The sequence below is a fragment of the Hemibagrus wyckioides genome, unplaced genomic scaffold, assembly GCF_019097595.1.
Source record: "Hemibagrus wyckioides isolate EC202008001 unplaced genomic scaffold, SWU_Hwy_1.0 Contig28, whole genome shotgun sequence".
Taxonomy (NCBI): Eukaryota; Metazoa; Chordata; class Actinopteri; order Siluriformes; family Bagridae; genus Hemibagrus; species Hemibagrus wyckioides.
This window is the reverse complement of record NW_026690789.1, coordinates 109,618-127,930: the sequence shown is the minus strand read 5'-3', so window position 1 is coordinate 127,930 and position 18,313 is coordinate 109,618. Positions and strand designations below refer to the sequence as shown.

Here is an 18,313-nt window from a genome sequence, read left to right as displayed (position 1 = left end):
GCCACTCTTCACTGTGAAGGCGCCGACATTTTGTAATATCATCAGCAAAATCAGGGAAATGGACAGGGGCCGTGCTCTCCGATCGCAAAACCTTTACAAGCTTTTTGGACAAGGCATATATAGAAATGGAGGCAGACCTGAAGAAAACATTTGCAGATTGATCTAATTTTAGAATGACTTTAGGAAGACTATATTGCACTCTTTAATGTCTTTATTAAATTGGACTGTGAGTTTACTTTGTAATGTAACACATATAGGTTTCTATGTGTATAAAATGAAAAGAGAACGAGTCTACTGGTCAAATTTAAGAAAAAGTATCGCAAAAGTAACGTAACACATTACTTTTTATAAAAAATAACTAAGTAATGCAATTTGGTACGTTTTTAGGGAGTAACACAATATTGTAACGCATTACTTTTAAAAGTAACTTTCCCCAACACTGAATATAATATAATAACAAATATATAATATATTTGTTATTTTTTCACATTTTAGTAAACCATTTAAAGGTTGTGAAATTCTGTAAAAATGATCTGTATATGAGTGAAAAATTCAGTTTGTGTTGCGTTTAAAGGAAACTTTTATACATATACTGATGGCTAAAAATAATCAGAATGAGACCGCAATAGGAACAAATATAAACATTTATTTAAGCAAAGTCTATAAGAAGTATACAAATAAGTTTATTTCTAAACAATTCTATATATGGATTTACAATCTATAGGCTATTGATGGGAATAGGGGGAGTGGGATAGGAACAGAGGGATAGATTAATAAGGGATGATTATTAAGGGACGAGGGATCTTAAATGCTAAGGTTAAGCCCTTCTTCAGGTCCTGGGGTTCACTGTACAAACCTGTAGGAAAGAAAAGAGATTTTTTAAATATTAAGTTGATCAAAAATAGAAATAAAATGATTTCATACTTACATGTGGAGCCTGAGCAATGTAGGAAAAAGAAGTGAGAGAAAAGAAGATGAAATGAAACAGAGGAAGAAAAGATGAAGTGGGTAAGGGGAAAGACATTGCTCAGAGCTCCTCCAAAATGTCCATCATCAGCTGGACGTGCAGCTTGAGGAGTCGCTGAACTGTGGTGGCTAAGGCTGCTGGGTCACTGTAGAGCTCCAGAGGCTGAGTGAAGAGTACTTCAGCAAGCTCTGTAAGGTAATCCTATTGACAAATTACACACACAACCAACATAGTGTCACTGAGTTTAAGATACAATCCTGAGAATTTGTGGATCGTGGCATCAGAAGATATTCAACACTTACAATAAGCACTGTGAAGTACAGCTCTGCTGCAGGCTCCCACACGTCCACGTCCCACATGCTGAAGAGCGCAAGCAGGCGCTCCAAGAAACCTCCCTTGAACTTTTGGAAAGAAAGACAAGCTTCATTAATGCCATGTCTTATCAGGTTTAAAAAATATGGAAAAAGAAAACCAGATCAAATAGACCATGTTCTGAAACTCAAACATTGCTTAGAAATCTCCTGATAAGACACTTACTGGCTGAGGTTTTGAGCCATTTATAAAGTAGCTGAAGAAATCAGCTCAAAAAAAACATCCAGGAAGTTGTAGTGGTGGTCCTGCACAGAGTAGAAAAGATACAAAAATAAATTAGCTGTACATATTGGAGTCCTGTTTTCTATATTAGCAAAATCTGTTATCTTTAAACATCTGTCATTTCACACAGGCGTTTATTAGCTTACACAGGAGCTGAGCTCTGCTTTAATCGATTCCTGATTGGAAGGCGTCCTCAGGAATCGAATCAGGGTCTCGTAGGCCAACTGCACACCAACTGCATCCTGTTAAAGCAAACGAAAAAATCTCTGTAACTCACTTTGGCTATGGCTGAGAAACTGAAATTATTTCCATCACAACAATGATACAGTCTTTCATCATTCTGAAGTCACCTGGTTGTTAGCTGCTGCCAGTCGCATGACGATCTTCTTTCCAGCCATGAACAAGAAGTTCTGGTTGTGGATGCTGGCAAGCAGAGTCTGAATATAAGACAGCACACAATATAAAAGTTAAAGCAGAGTGGACTTTACCTGCGCAGTAACAGCAGCTGAATAAAGGTTTTACTCACAGCAAACGCCTCACGAAGCGCGGGCACCTTCAGGCCGATTTCAGTCACCCCTCTGTCTGAAAGATGGCAGCTAAGAAACAAGAGATGTAAATGTTTAGTGTATATTAAACATACAATACACTGTTACATCATTAAAGAGTGAAGAGGATCGTACCAAATAAAGGGCACCTCCAACTCCTCTGGGTTAAGGCGCTCCTCACTCTCCTGCAAGCCAAATCATTAAATCATTAAAACTCACACAGTAAATTTTACAGTATCCGAATCAGGGGAATAGCAGCATATGTAGATACACATCAGGTCTGAAAGTCTGAATTACCTCACAGTCGTTGTGATCATAGTCCCAAGTGGAGGTGAACATCTGTCCATCTTCAGCCACATACAGCAAAGTGCAGGTTACCGTTGTAATGGTTTGCTGTTGAATAAAAAAAATATCCACACTGAAGACAAATAAAAGCACAACTGACAAAATTCTAAAAGTTACTAACTACAAGATACATTTCATGACAGTGCAATAAATTTACCACAAAATAATGTGGCACGACGAATGATGTCTCCATTCGGTTACAGGAGATGAACTCTGTAACCCTCCCAGATTCAGCCTTAACAGAACAAATTAAAGTGAACACAATTAGTCACTGCAATTAACAAAAGTTTTGTGATGCCACAACGAATAATCCCTCACCTGTATGCCAGTGAAACAGTCCTCTATGGAGGACTCATAAGGGAATCCCTGCAAATGACAAAAAGCTGAAACTCAAGATCTATTTCACAAACGTGAGCGTCTAATAATCATCAAGGTCAATTCTCTTCCTCAGAGTAATTAAGTCTGTGATTACCATGTGATTCAAGCTGCTCGTCTTGGTGGATTTAAACCAACAAAGACGGCTCTGTGGGCCCCTTATCATCCCCAGGAAGTATGTTTTCATTTCCACTGACTGAAAATAGAGAAACAAAACTAAACATTAGAACTTGTAAAGACGGGTGTTTGTGTGTTTGTATCTCAGCTGCTGCACTGTAGAATACCTTGAACTGGGAGATGGAGGCCTGTGCAGAGAGGAACTGAATATTACACCCAAGCGCTGATCAGCTCACCAGCATCGAGCGGCTGTGAAAAGTAGAGCAGGAAGATCATGAGTGCTTCTTATCATATCAGATTTATACTAACATTCTTTCACTCACAGTAAAAACAACCTTGTAAAATCCATTGATTGGCTTTAGGAAATAAATGAAAGCTTTGGTTACCAGAAAAACAGGTGAAGGGTCTTGAGGTTGTTCTGTGGGCAGCAGCTGGATGTTCGGCTCAACAAACTTAAAACACACAAACACAATTAGTCACTGCAGTTCATAACATTTTGTGATGCCACAATGAATAATCCCTTACCTGAATGCCAGTGAAACTCTCCTTATCACTGGTATAATAAGGGAATCCCTGTAAAAGACAATTAGATGAAACTCAAGATCTACAACCACATTTCACAAAAGTGCTCTTCTAAAAATCATGTCAGTTGAAAAATGTCCATTCTCTTCATCAGAGTAATAAAGACTGTGATTACCTCGCGAGTCAAGCAGTGTGTCTCTGCGCTTTCAAACCAGCAGAGCAGACTCTCTGGACCCCTCATCATTCCAATCATGTCTCTGCTTATGTCCACTGGCCAGAAATAGAGAAACAAAACTTCACATTAGATCTTGTAAAGAAGGATGTTTGTGTGTTTGTATCTCAGTTACAGCAGTGTAGAATACCTGGGAGAGGGAGGAGACTACAGACACACACTGAACATCACGGCAGGCACTGTCCGGCTCATCAGCATCGAGCGGCTGTGAAATGTAGAGCATGAAGATCATAAGTGCTTCTTATCATATCAGATTTATACTAACATTCTTTACAGTAAAAACAACCTTGTAAAATCCATTGATTGGCTTTAGAAAATAAATGAAGGATTTTCTTACCAGAATGACAGCTGAAGGTTCTTCGTGTGGTTCGGTGGGCAGCAGCTGCAGGATTGGCTCAATGACCTTAACACACACACACACACACACACAAACACACACACACACACACACAAACACAAACACACACACACACACACACACACACACACTTAGAAAAAAGTGGCCTGTAGGTTTTAAATGAAGTTAAAATATTACTATTTAAATGACACATACCTGGAGGACAGAGGGAGTATCTGCTGATTCCTCCAGCACATCCACAGGCTCTGCAATAGATTATTTTTCTGTGACTCAGAATTATGACTCTTCAATTACACAATATCAAAATAAACTAAATTCTCGTTACCCGAGCTCATCAACTCGTTCAGGATTTTAGTGTGTAATGTAAAATAACAGCCAAGTTCACTAGCAGCTTAACTAACATTAGGATAAACATTATATTTATATTATATTTACCGATAAAATGTGTACAAATTACAAGGAAGTGTGATGGTCTGGGGCTGTTTTGCTGGATCCAGGGTCGGTGACTTGTACAGAGTGAGAGGCACCCTGAACCAAAACGGCTACCACAGCATTCTGCAGCACCATGCAATACCCTCTGGTATGCACCTAGTTGGTCAGGGGTTCATCCTACAGCAAGATAATGACCCAAAATACAAGTCCAAGCTATGCCAGAACTACCTCAGGAAAAAAGAACAAGATGGTAAGCTTGAAAACATGGAGTGGCCAGCACAGTCTCCAGACTTAAACCCCATGGAGATGGTTTGGGATGAACTGGACAGAAGAGTGAAAGCAAAGCAACCAAGTGCCACACATTTATGGAAACTTCTGCAACAGATTTGGGAAGAACTTTCTGAAGAATATTTGATTTCTATTGTAGAAAGAATGCCACGAGTGTGTTCAGCTGTTAGATCTGCCAAAGGTGGCTACTTCGATGAGTCAAAAGTTTAGAATACATTTTGGTCTAGAAATTGATTCCATGATTTCTTTTTTAACTCCAATTGCTTATTTGTACTATGCTTTCATTTCAGAGTGCAATGAGACATTAAACTGAATAATTTTCAATAAAAAACTGGAAAAATTGGGGTGTTCTAAAACTTTTGAACAGTAGTGTATATACATGCATAAACTTTTAAGCCATTACATTATGACCACCTGCCTAATATTGTTAGTCCTCCTTTTGCTGCCAAAATAGCCCTGCAGCCCTGACCCATAGAGGTGTGGTCTTCACTAGATCTCTGAATGAATATATCTATATAAAAAAGTGGGTTATGGCGGTGAGTGAGGGCAAGACTAGTGAGAAAACTTGAACACAATCAAAGGGGGCTGAACACAAATGCAGATAACCAGATCACAGTTCTGGAGAAATGTTTACTTATCTTTAATTAGATAATAATGCAGGTCAAATAATCCACAAAACAAATCCAACAAGTCAGCTCAAAAGACTTGACAGTAGTTCCAAAGAATAAATCCCCAAAATCCACAAGGTTAATCCAAAAGCATACAAAAGGTTCACAGGAGTCTAATCAAAAAACAAAGTCAATACTTCCAAAAAGTCATTCTAATTAGTCCACAAAATAAATCCATAAGGCGTTCAAAAGAGCACTTGTCAATCAATCAAAACAAAGAACTATACCAGATGCACAAAGTCTTTTAAGGACAAGGCCATAAAACAGAGCACACGGCTGACCTAGACTTAATCAAGGTACAGGAAACACTAAGCAAAGTATTTGTGGAGGAAAAGGGTGACTTAAATACACAAACCTAAACAAAGCACAGGAGACACCTATTAGACATAATGACAGAGACTGGACACCAACAAAAAGGCAGTGGGGGCCTCTAGTGACCAGAAAACAGTCCACAACCCTGACAGGAAACCAGTAGATATCAGTTTATATCTTGCTCTGTTCATGTTACAATTAGTTGCATATCTTACCTGTATATTTCAGTCTAGTTGTGTTGATATTTAACATGATCAGAAAATGACAGATGATTTTCAAAGTCTTTTCCTGTTTCATCATAAAATGGACATAATAAAGTGTCCAAAAGTCAGAATGGACAAACCCATGTGTATAAATCACACCAAAATATGGATTTGAATTAAAACACTTAAGAGAAACATTATTTCAGACTTTTGGATAACAGCTGGATAGACTTTTATTTGATAATTATGTGCAGTATTGAGATCAAAATTTATACTTGATTTGGATTGGTCAGAAGGTGTTCAGCATGGACCTGATAGCAGTTCAGGTTTCAAATCAAATCTCTCTTTTTTAAAGAATGTCCTTTTTCTGATTATATATATACAGTTATACAAACCAAAAAATAGTCTATGTCAAATATGTACAGAAGAAACTGAATTTGAGTTTAGAGACTAACTAACTAACTAACTAACTAACTAAATATAATCACAATCGTTTACATCAGCAAACAAAACATTAATATAAATTATGTATACACAGTGCACATACTTGATCAAGCCACAATTATAAGGACATCCTAATGATTAGACTGACCAACTATAGAAGAAGAATTCACATAATCAGAAAAAATAAAAATTAATGGCCCCAAGTTTCAGAAAATATGCCAGTATTGCCCTTTATTGTGTACCTAATTTTATCCAAATGAATGAAGCTCATAACATCTTACTGCCAGTCATCAAAAGATGGAGGGAGAATTTGTTTCCATAGCAGAAGAATATGCCATCTAGCTAATAATGTTACCGTTAAACGTGACTTTATTGGATTGCCTGCAGAGCTGGCGAGGAGTTCACCAAATCGCTCAGTTAATAACGGCCGGGAACGCTTCCTCAACGGAATCCGAAAACGATCACTGATAGCAGCCAGCAGCATGTTGGTGTTGCGTTCATTTCGATTCACTGCGCAAAACGTTACATAACCAAAGCCACAGTACCATTGACCTCTTCAACTTAAATCGTTCTTAAGCTTCTTGATGAACCGAGGTGAACTCTCTCAGCGTTGCTAAGCCTAAATGCTACAGTTTTACCCACTTCCAGTCCTATGTGACAATTCTAACTACTTTACTAAATGTACTACAGTACATTAACAACTATAGTGTTTTGAGTACATTCTATGTGTTGATTGGTTCTTAAAGTACATGTCTTGTGGCCAGCCCAGCAGGAGACTCCAGAGTGTGTAAAGGCCTGACATGAGCACACCATGGTAACTGTTAGAAAAACACTAACTGATTTGTCATCACTTATTTATTTGTAGGCGATATTGGAGTAGTGTTTGGATATTTTATTTCTGGATTAACTTGATTTGTCTAACGCTTACTCTATCTCCTTGCTATAGCTCTCAGTGTGTGACTGAGAATGCAGAACACTTTGGTTTCAGCTGTGAGTGCTGTGATCATAATTTGGGCATGAATCAGATCGTCTCAGGATATAGCGCTAACAAAGACTACAGCCATTCCGATCATGTCTAAATCAAAAGCCAGAGGGCCGCCAGAAAGCATAGCGCTACGTATAGCGGCTGCGTTTTCGGAATCCCAAAACGATCACTGATTGCAGCCAGCGGCGTGTTGGTGTTGCGTTCATTTCGATTCATTGCGCAAAAACAGTATATAACCAAAGCTATAATACCAGTGAACTCTTCAACTTAAATCGTTCTTAAGCTTCTTGATGAACTGAGGAGAACTCTCTTTTGGCTTATTTTCTCTCTCGGTGTCTGTGAGTGTCAGTCCCAGTGTCAATAGAACTAATCATGTAGTGTATCCGGGTTGCAGGATTTTTTAATTTATTTGTTTGTTTTTTTTTATTTAAAAAGCACAGAAGGTATCATTTGCATATGAATCTGTTCGTCTCTCGATATAGTGTCAAAAAAGATTCCAAACTATTCCAATCATGTCTAAATCAAAAGCCACTGCACCAGGCCAGAGGGGCACCAGAACGCATATCACAACATGTAGCAGCTCCTTTTACCTGCCGGCCCAGGTGTGTGGGGTGCCGTGATCGAATAGTGGTTAGTACTCTGCGTTGTGGCCCCAGCAACCCCGGTTCGGTTATGGTATTAGCTTTTCCACATCACCGGTGAACGCTAGGCATGGCTTTTGATCTCTGGCCGTTTGTCACTTGAAAAGCATAAGCAGGTATGACCCCGCTCCCTTTAACGCTCACATGGGCCAGTGGCGCAATGGATAACGCGTCTGACTACGGATCAGAAGATTCTAGGTTCGACTCCTGGCTGGCTCGGCTGCCTTTTAAGAGCCCAGAGGTGTGCCCCAAACTCCAGCTGCCGAATTGCTGGCAGAGTAACACCTCCCATAATCCCTGAAATGCGGAGAGTCCTGTACTGGGAGGTATGCTGGCTTTCTCCACCAGGAACACCAGCCCACCCTCTGTCTAGCGGCTTATCTTCCGCTGGAGTGACAGCTCGAGTAGCTGGATGTCAGCGCTGGCCAATTTTGTGCTCTGCAATGCAAGGGTCCCATGCAAAGCTCTGGATGATACCGCGCCGGAAATCAAACTGCTTGGTGGTCGAGTAAAACACCGATCTCAACGCTCCTGGGGAGCTCTCCCATATGGTCTAGCGGTCAGGATTCCTGGTTTGACTCCCGGTATGGGAACGTGACTTTATTGGATTGCCTGCAGAGCTGGCAAGAAGTTCACCAAATCGCTCGGTTAATAACGGCCGGGAATGCTTCCTCAAGGGAAACCAAAAACGATCACTGATTGCAGCCAGCAGTATGTTGGTGTTGTGTTCATTTCGATTCACAGCGCAAAACGTTACATAACTGATTTGTCATCACTTATTTATTTGTAGGCTCCCATGGGCCAGTGGTGCTACTTGAAGAACGATAGTCTGGGTCAGCCGGCCAATCACAGCTCACCTGGGAAATCTTTCTCGCCCAATCACATCGGCCCGTTACATCTTTATTCCCCAATCCCTGGGCTGAAAAGATGGACAGACAATGATGGCCGCACCCATAGCGAGCCAATCGAATCTCTCACAATTTTATCGTTCTCCGCTAATCGCAACAATGGCCCGCCCACGGCAATCGATGGATCGTGCGTGCTAATGACGTGTCATTCAAGTCAAATGTATTCGCATAATTACAGTGTGGCACAGAAGCGGAGTGTGGTACAGTAGCGGATTACAAAAGAATTACTGCGTCAGGTAAGAGACTATGTTTTTTCAGTGTGGGATTTACCTTTTTATTTTAATAACTTTGTTTAACCTTTATTTTAGTAGGTTTTTATTTATCTTTACTTTAACGGTTGTTGTTTACACATCTAGATGTAAATATCTGGAAATGAAATGTGAGAATTCTGGTCTATAGCCTTATATACTTTTTTGGAACTTAAAGCCAAATTGTCTTCAAAGTATAAAAAAAACATTTGAGTATTTTCAGAGGGGACTGTACAAATAGTCTTAATAAGTGAGCGAGTGTGTATCTCTGATAGAAACTACTATATATTAACTGTACCAAGTTAGTGTGTTTTATGAGTATTGTTCATTTCCATCAATCTAACCTAACACTAGCCTACAATCTCCACAGAAGGTTGATCTGAAAAAGAGACCTCAGTCTGGGAATTCCTCCACATCTAAGAGTACATCCCCTACCCTGACTCCATCGCCATCCCCAACTCCTAAGCCTCTAATTGGTGAAACCCTGTCTTCTGCTTCTTCCCAACCATGTTCTAAAAGTAGTGGTGGCTCCAGCAGTGGCAGCATCACTGATGAAGGTCAGTGCAAATAAAGATGATCAGACTTTATGGTGTGTAGGAATGTACTCTCATTCACACTATTGCAGTTTACCAGTCTCTAACATACAAAAGCCAACAGGGTTGTGGACCATGAACGTAGACAGGGTATTCAGAAATGAACACATCTATCTACAAAATACATAGACCACCCTGAGCAAATTGTGTCAAGACATAGAGCAGGGTAAAGGTATAAACCATATCTAAGGTGTTGAATGTTCCAAGGAGCACAGTGGGTTCTATCATTGTGGAAAAATGTTTGGAATCAACAGGATATCCAGCCAAACTCAGTAACCAGGTTAGAATGGCTTTGATCAGAGAGAAAACAAAAGCCCACTGACAACTTTAACAGCTTTAGAAGTCCTCTGCAGAAAAGGGAGAACTTGCTGGAAGTACAGCCATCTCAGAAGTTCTCCATCAGTAAGAGCTTTATGTTGGAATAGCTAAATGAAAACTGCTGCTGAATATAAGCACTGCTCAATATTTGGGCAATACCACTGTTATTGTGAAGCATGGTGTTGGCAGGAGTACTTCTCAGTGGCAGGAGGGGAAAGACGGGTCAGAATTAAGGGAAGGGTGAATGCAGCCGAAAAACAGAGAGGTTCTTAAAGAAAACTTGCTCCACAGTGGACACAGCCTCAGATTTTAAGACAAGGTTTAACCTTTCAGCACGACAACATGAATATATCCAAGACGACCCTGGAGTGGATTTGGAACAACTTTCTAAATGTCCTTAAATGGCCCAACCAAATCCCAGACCACATAGGACTTCAGTGAAGCAACATGAAGATGGCAGTTACACCTGTAGCCTGTAGAGTTTTGTCAAAGTAGACTTAGAGCTGTACTCAGTAAATTGTGCATAAATCATATGTGATTTTTTCCTCTCTGTAAATTACCTGTATTGTTTTATTTACAGGTAGACATGGAGGCCTTTTTGACTCTGACTGATGGAGATCTGCAGGAGCTGGGGATTAAAACAGACGGGCCCAGACAACAGATTCTGGCAGCCATTTCTGAACTTAATGCTGGAAAGGTGTGTTTTTTAAAAACTGCTAGTCAGCGTTGTCTAATCTGGTCCCAGGTTTATAGACGGTTTTGTTATAATATCATATGAATTTCAGGGAAGAGAAAGACAGATACTGCAGGAAACTATCCACAATTTCCAGTCATCTTTTGGGAGTAGCGCAGCATCCTGCAGGTTATTCACATTTTGAGTATTAAACACAAGATATAATAGATATAAGATATAAATTAAACATTATATAGATTGTAAATTTTCACATTTTTTGCAGAATCTTTGTGTACTTATTGCCATTTCACTGTATCTGGAAGCTCTAATATACTTTATATTTATTTTCTTATACTCCAGTTTGGGCAAGACATCAGCTGCATTCCCTTAACAAAAGGTAACACTTTTGGCCAGATGAGGGACTGGAGAATGGTGCCAACTCACTTCAAGACTGATCGTACCCAAAGCAAATGAGAAGTCACAAAGGACCTCACACGTTATTCTGCATAAGGGACGGCATCTTAGAATAACGCATACAAGCATTGACATAGGGTCGCATATTGGATGTGTCTATTTTGCCATCCAATTTGTGGTGTTTAATGTATTGCTAAGTTTGGGCATGATGACAAATAACTGTCTCAGATGATATGATGTACACCGATCAGCCATAACATTAAAACCACTTGCCTAATACTGTGTAAGGCCCTATCGATACAAAAACAGCTCAGACCTTTCAAAGCTTGGAGTCTACAAGAGCTTTGAAGTATGCTGTGGTATCTGGCACCAGCAGTATCTACAAGCACAGGTAATAAATAAAATAAGAAGGAATATAACAAAAAATACTAAAATACCCCAATTTAAGGGTACAAAAATATAACAAAAAATATACAAAAATATAACAAAAAATATTAGACATTTGTAGTCTAAAATTTAGCTTTGCTCCAGAGACTTTCAGTGGGGTGTACTCATTTTTGCATCACCCTAATTTGAGTAAAACTGAAAATTTTGTTCTCTAAGTTATATTATTAACCTTACTTTCATGTTATAAAAGTTCAGATGTTATGATTAGTCCCGACTGACCTTTCTGACCTGCTTTCCTTTCTCGAATTTGCTAGAAACATGGACGTTAGACGTGGTTCAAGATGTTTTTATGTGTAATGTTGGTATTTGCAATATTTTGTTGTGCAGTGAGAAGTAAGGTCCAACTGCCAGCATGAGGAAGTGGACCAAAAATGTCCTCCAAGAAATGTGATCTCAAGGTGATCTTGCATGTCTAAAAGCTATACAGATGCCATTGATGGTAGACGATTATAATGAGCTAGCTCTCGACAGTTGTTGGTTTTATACTGCACTTTCTCAGGTTGTGCTCTATTTTGGTTTATAATGTTAATTTCCAACTATCATTGCCCTACCTGCTGCTGACTACCAGGATCAGGTGTGTATATTTCAATTAAAAATCCACTTTTGAAACTCTCAAAGTTTAGTAGAGAAAACTCAAAACAATGACTAAGGAAATGTTTAAATGAAGTAGACTTTACTAGCAAAAAGTATTTCTTGCATAGAGAAAATTAAGTAATAAATACAAAGACTAGTCTTAAACTACATAATAATCTGATGCAAAAAGTTACCTTCATTGTTTAAATTAGATCAGGCTGGATATTTTTATCAGCGTACAAACAAACAGTACCATCTACATTTACAAGATTTATCAGACTCTCTTATCCAGAGCAACTCACATTTCCACAGCTGAGCAGTTAAGGGGTAAAGGGCTTTGCACAAGGGTCCAGCAGCAGCAGCTTGGATTAAATTGTTTAAATTGCAGTTTTATTTAAATAGCACACAAAGGTAATATTTCTAATCATGTCATTTCATATTTATGGCAAAAAAATAAAAACAGCAAGCCCACTCAAATCCAGTTTAAAACAAATGAGACAAGTCTTTTAAGAGCAAATGATGATATATAAAATAAGCTGTGTGAGCTGTGTCTGTGCTTATGGTATCTGTCTGTCCATCTCAGTCTGTCCATAATCTGAGGTGTTACAAACAGCAGAACTGATTACTGGAAGAGTTTAAGAGTGAACAGATATGTAGAGATTGATATGATTTTTTTCCAGAGGATGAAAGCTGATTTATAAGGTCATTCAGGTTCATGTACCATTGCATCTTGTTTTAATGCTGTTTAACTCTTTATATCTGACACTAATTAATTAATTAATTAATTTATTTATTTTTTTTTTTTTAAAGTGGTCAGTCTGGTATATCTCATGCCATAATCCAGAATGTTCCCCTTTACAACCCACGGTGACAAAGGTGTCACAAGCCCTTTAAATGTCCTGGGAAGTTCCTTTTATAGCTTTATCCTTGATTTTAACTCATGAAGTCCTAAAGTGACACCTACTGAACATCCTGGTGGGTCATGTGATAGGTCATGTGATTTTGTGTTCCCACAACAACATTTGTTGACCTCTAAGATGCATGCATTGCAAGGTACAAGTACCACATGAGGTCACGGAGGTGGTTCCTCTACCTGTTCTGACAAACCATAATGCTTGCCTATGTCAATGCATGGCTGATCTCCCGCCGTGACTGTAAACTACTTGGTGTCCACAAGCCACTGAAACAAAGGAGCTTCCAGGCTGAGGTTGCAACTAGCCTTATTCTCCTGCATTCACAAAGGGGCCGCCTATCACTCAACACCAACTCCACCACCACCTCCCAAGAAAGTTCATGTTGGAGTTCCAGATGATGTTCATGTGGACCAGGTTGCACACTGGCCTGTGAAGTGTGGTCGTTGCAAATTCTGCAAAATCAATGCAACCACCACCCTCTGTGAGAAATGTGATGTGGTGTCTTAGTTTCACTGAGGAAAGAAATTGCTTCAAATGTTTCCATTTGGCCTAGGTTATTGCCGCATAAACAAATTTCATGGGGTTTCATGAGAAATGGGTCCGGCTGCTTAACGCCCATTGTGACATATATGTAACATTACAGATCCCTGACAGTAGGGGGTGGTATTTTGAAAAAAAGTTGAGAAATGTGTTATTTGGCATCTATTTAGTCTGTGTTATGTCCCCCATCATTTTCCTTGAAGGAGAAAGGGGTCTGGGTTCTTATGGGTTAAGGCACAGTGAACTCTATAATGTGTGCTTTAATTGCCTCTGTATTCCACAGTTTTACATTTCTACACAAACAAAAAGTTTAAGTCCACATTCTCAGATGCAAAATGTAAAATAATAGTTACCCACAAAAACAGGATCAAAATGTGGAGGCAGAAAGAAACTGCGCAAGATCTAAGCATGCTATCATATCTGTAAAACATGAGCCTGATGATGGAACTGCTGATTGCAGAAGCAAAATGAATTGTGAGGAGTATAGAAACATCAACTAAAGTTCAGGAAAAATGCCTCCAAACTAAAAACTTCAAAACTAAAAACTTTAGAAATTCTTGTGAGAAAAAGTCAGTCACTTGATCTGAAACCTTAAGAAAAAAAGGGGGACTAGCAATAAATGCATGATATGGAGAAAATTGTGGACATGGCTGTAAATCATGAGCATCCCCTTCTAAATAATAAAACTGCTTGAAGCCCAAACTGGAGAAAGAAACAGAGTTCAATTTTATTTATTTATTTTTTTATTTACTGTACTTTAATGTACTTTTGTTAAGAAACTAGAAAGTACTAAAAACACACAAATTAAATCACTCTAGTGTTTCACTAACAGTGTTTTGGAATGACTGAAAGACAATAAGCATTCCTTTCCATTTTAAACATCTAACCAACCTTCATTTTCATGAACAGGACTTTTATTTATTTATTTATTTATTTTGGAAAACACCTTAAAGACTACTGATATTATAAACTATTTCTTCTTAAAGAGTAACCTTGAGAGTTCAGAGTAACTGCATTATAAATGATGTGCTACAGTGGTGTGATTTGGTGTAAACTGTAAATCCACATTTTTAGTCCTCTACAATTTAGATTTTCAGATTTTTATCTCAAGATTTCAGACTTTTTATACACAACTGTGCTCTGGATGCTTAAATGTAAATGTGCAATTCCCCAAATGTTACAGATTTTTCTACATTTTGGAAACAACTTTCCAAGACTATAAATATCTGAATTTTGTTGGATGTTATTTGTCATTTTTCACATTTTAGTAAACCTTACAAAGTTTCTGAAGTTCTTTAAAAAGGATTTGTATATGAGTGAAAAGTTCATTTAGTGTTGTGTTGCTTTTTAAAGGAAAATTATATAGACATACTGATGACTAAAAATAATCATAATGAGACGGTAATAGGAGCAAATGAAAACATTTATTAAAGTAAACTATATAAACACTATACAACTATAAGTTTATTTACAACAATATTATTTGCAGCTACTATTTATACTAATTACTATTAGCAGTTAGCTATATAGACAAGGATAGAGGGATACATTGATAACGGACGCTCTATGAGGGATGAGGGATATTAAAACTACTCCTTGGGTGCTGGGTTCACTCTACAGACCTGTAGGGAAGAAAAGAGTATACTTTAATATTAAGTTCATCAAAAACAAGAATAAAATTAATTTCTACTTACGTGTGGAGAGCTTGAGCAATGTATAGAAAAGAAGTGAGGGAAAAGAAATGGAACAGAAGGAAGAAAAGAGGAATTTGGTAGAAGGAAGGACATTGCTCAGAGCTTCTTGGTAGAACTCCGGGGGCTGAGTAAACAGCACTTCAGCGAGATCTGTAAGCTGATCCTATAGACAAATTACATCATCACTGTCACAATCCAACATAGTGTCACTGAGTTTAGGATACAATACTGAGAATTTGTGGATCACAGCATCAGAAGATATTAGACACTTACAATAAGCACTTTAAAGTAGGTCCTTGCTGCAGGCTTCCACACGTCTACCTCCCACATGCTGATGAGCGCAAACAGGCGCTCTAAGAATCCTCCCTTAAGCTTTAGGAAAGAAAGACGACAAGCTCCATTAATATCATGTCATATCAGGGTTAACAACATGGAAAAATAAAATGAGATAAAATAAACCATGTTCTGAAACTACATTCAAGCATGGCTTTTAAATCTCCTGATAAGACTCTTACTGTCTCAGGTATTGAGCTGTTTGTAAAATAGCCGAATAGAAGCAGCTCGAAAAAGATGTCCACGAAGTTGTAGTGGTAGACCTGCACAGAAGAGAAAAGTTACAAGAAGAAATTAGCTTTACATAATGGAGTCCTGTTTTCTATCACATCAAAATCTTTTAGATTTAAACATTTGTCATGTTACACAAGCATTTATAAGCTTACATAGGACCCGGAGAGCTCTGCTGCAATCCAGTCCTGATAAGAAGGAGTCTTCAGGAAACGAATCAGAGCCTCGTAGTCCAGCTGTACACGACCTGCATCCTGTTAAAGCAAACAAACAAAATAATCACTTTGGCTTCAGTTTTTTTAACGTGGAAACTCATTTTAAACCCTAAAATGAAGCAGTATGTAAGCCTCAGCATGTCCAGTACTTTACTAAAGATACACAGATGATGTATGACATGGGCCAAATGTCCAACTACTGCATATCCCAGAGCCCTCTTCATTATGTACATTTTATTTTAATATTTATCCTAAGAATGTCCTTTTTTTAGCAGGCTGTGATTGTTATAAAATTAGCTTTTGATGCTTGTTATTTTAATTATTATTCCTTAATTACTCATTACCACATTTGTTTGACAACTACATCATTTTCAAGCCCAGGAACTGAAAGTATTTTGCACAAGGAAACAGTCTATCATCATTCTGAAGTCACCTGGTTGTTAACTGCTGCCAGACGCATCACAATCTTCTTCCCCATAACGAACAAGAAGTTCTGATTGTGGATGCAGGTAAGATGAATCTGAATATAAGACAGCACATAATATAAGTTAAAGCAGAGTGAACTTCCCCTGAGCAAAAACAGCAGCTAAACAAAGGTTTTACTCACAGCGAACGCCTCACGGAGAGCATGCAGCTTCAGGCCGAAATCAGTTACCCCTCTCTCTGTAAGATGGTCCCTAAGAAACAAAAGATTTACATGCTTAGTGTAGTGCAGAGAGGAACTGGATATTTCAGCAGGTGCTGATCAGCTCACCAGCATCGAGCGTCTGTGAAATGAAGAGCATGATGAACATAACTGCTTCCTATCACAGCGATTTTATAATAACACAAGTAACATTCTCTCACTTTCTTTACAGTCAAAACAACCCTGTGAAATACAGTGATCAGCTTTAGTAAATAAAGGAAAGGTTTGGTTACCAGAAGGACGGGTGGAGATTCTTGGTCATGTTCGTTTGGCAGCAGCTGTAGGTTTGGCTCAACGACCTTAAAACACACAAACACAATTAGTAACTGCAATTAACACAATTTAGTGATGACACAATGAACAAGCCCTTACCTGAATGCCAGGGAAACTGTCCTCACAGTTGTTATGAAAAGGGAATCCCTGGAAACGACAATTAGATGAAACTCAAGATCTACAACCGCATTTCATTTAAGTTCTCTTTTAATAATCGTTAAAGTGGAATCTCTTCATGAGAGTAATAAATAGCGTGATTACCTCGAGAGTCCAGCAGTGTGTGGTTTCAAGCCAGCAGAGCTGACTCTCTGGACCCCTTAACAACCTGAGGATGTCTCTCCTAAGGTCCACTTGCTAGAAATAAAGAAACAAAACTAAACATTAGAACTTGTAAAGAAGGATGTGTGTGTGTTTGTATCTCAGCTGCAGCACTGTACAATACCCCAGACTGGGAGTTGGAGGAGTCTGCAGTGTTGTACTCAACATTACAGCAGGTGCTGTTCAGCTCACCAGCACTGAGGGGCTGTGAAAAGTAGAAGATGAGGATCATCAGTGTTTTTTATCATAGCAGTTTCACACTAACACTTTCAAACATTCTGTCACTTGGAAAATCCAGAGATCAGATTTAGTAAATAAATGACAGGTTTGGTTACCAGAACAACAGCTGAAGATGTGGAGTGAGTTTCTGTGGGTAGCTGCGGCAGGATTGGCTCAACAACCTTAAGACACACACACACACACACACACACACACACACACACACACTTAGACAAAAGCAGCCTACACGTTTCAAATGTAGTTAAAATATTTTACTGACACATACCTGGAGGACTGAGGGAGTATCTGATGATTCTCCCAGCAAATCCACAGCTTCTGCAATAAATTAGTTTCATGTAAGTTTAATTACAACTAATATTTTCTGTTAAATGTAAAACATTAAAATGGCCAAATTTATAAGGTAGTAGAGACAGAGACCTTGTAAATTTTTCTCTCCTTTCTTTCTAATGCTTAAAAGTTAATAAACCTATGAGTTAGTTAGCTAGTTAATTTGTGAAGAAACAGACTAATTGTAGCATTAGTAGCTTGTGTAAATTCACTGTACATGTGACTGATTAAACTCTCTAAATCCTCAAGTCCAGGCGTCCTGATGAACTCCATCTCCCCATCAGGATCCACACGCTGCCGTCTACTCAGAGGGGCTTCTTGATTGCCATCCTCTTCGTCTC

The 18,313-nt window shown here is 38.7% G+C and overlaps 1 long non-coding RNA gene and 1 other non-coding gene across 2 annotated transcripts; one reads left to right on the top strand and one right to left on the bottom strand.

The window, feature by feature from the left end:
* Window positions 1-2,625: 2,625 nt before the first annotated feature.
* Window positions 2,626-3,019, bottom strand: LOC131350225 (uncharacterized). The gene is made up of 3 exons (XR_009204154.1): window positions 2,924-3,019; window positions 2,770-2,817; window positions 2,626-2,686 (listed from the first exon to the last, which is right to left on the bottom strand). It is a non-coding gene; the product is annotated as an uncharacterized LOC131350225 (long non-coding RNA).
* A 5,155-nt stretch (window positions 3,020-8,174) lies between these two features.
* Window positions 8,175-8,247, top strand: trnar-acg (transfer RNA arginine (anticodon ACG)). Its single transcript has one exon. It is a non-coding gene; the product is annotated as a tRNA-Arg (tRNA).
* Window positions 8,248-18,313: the final 10,066 nt, after the last annotated feature.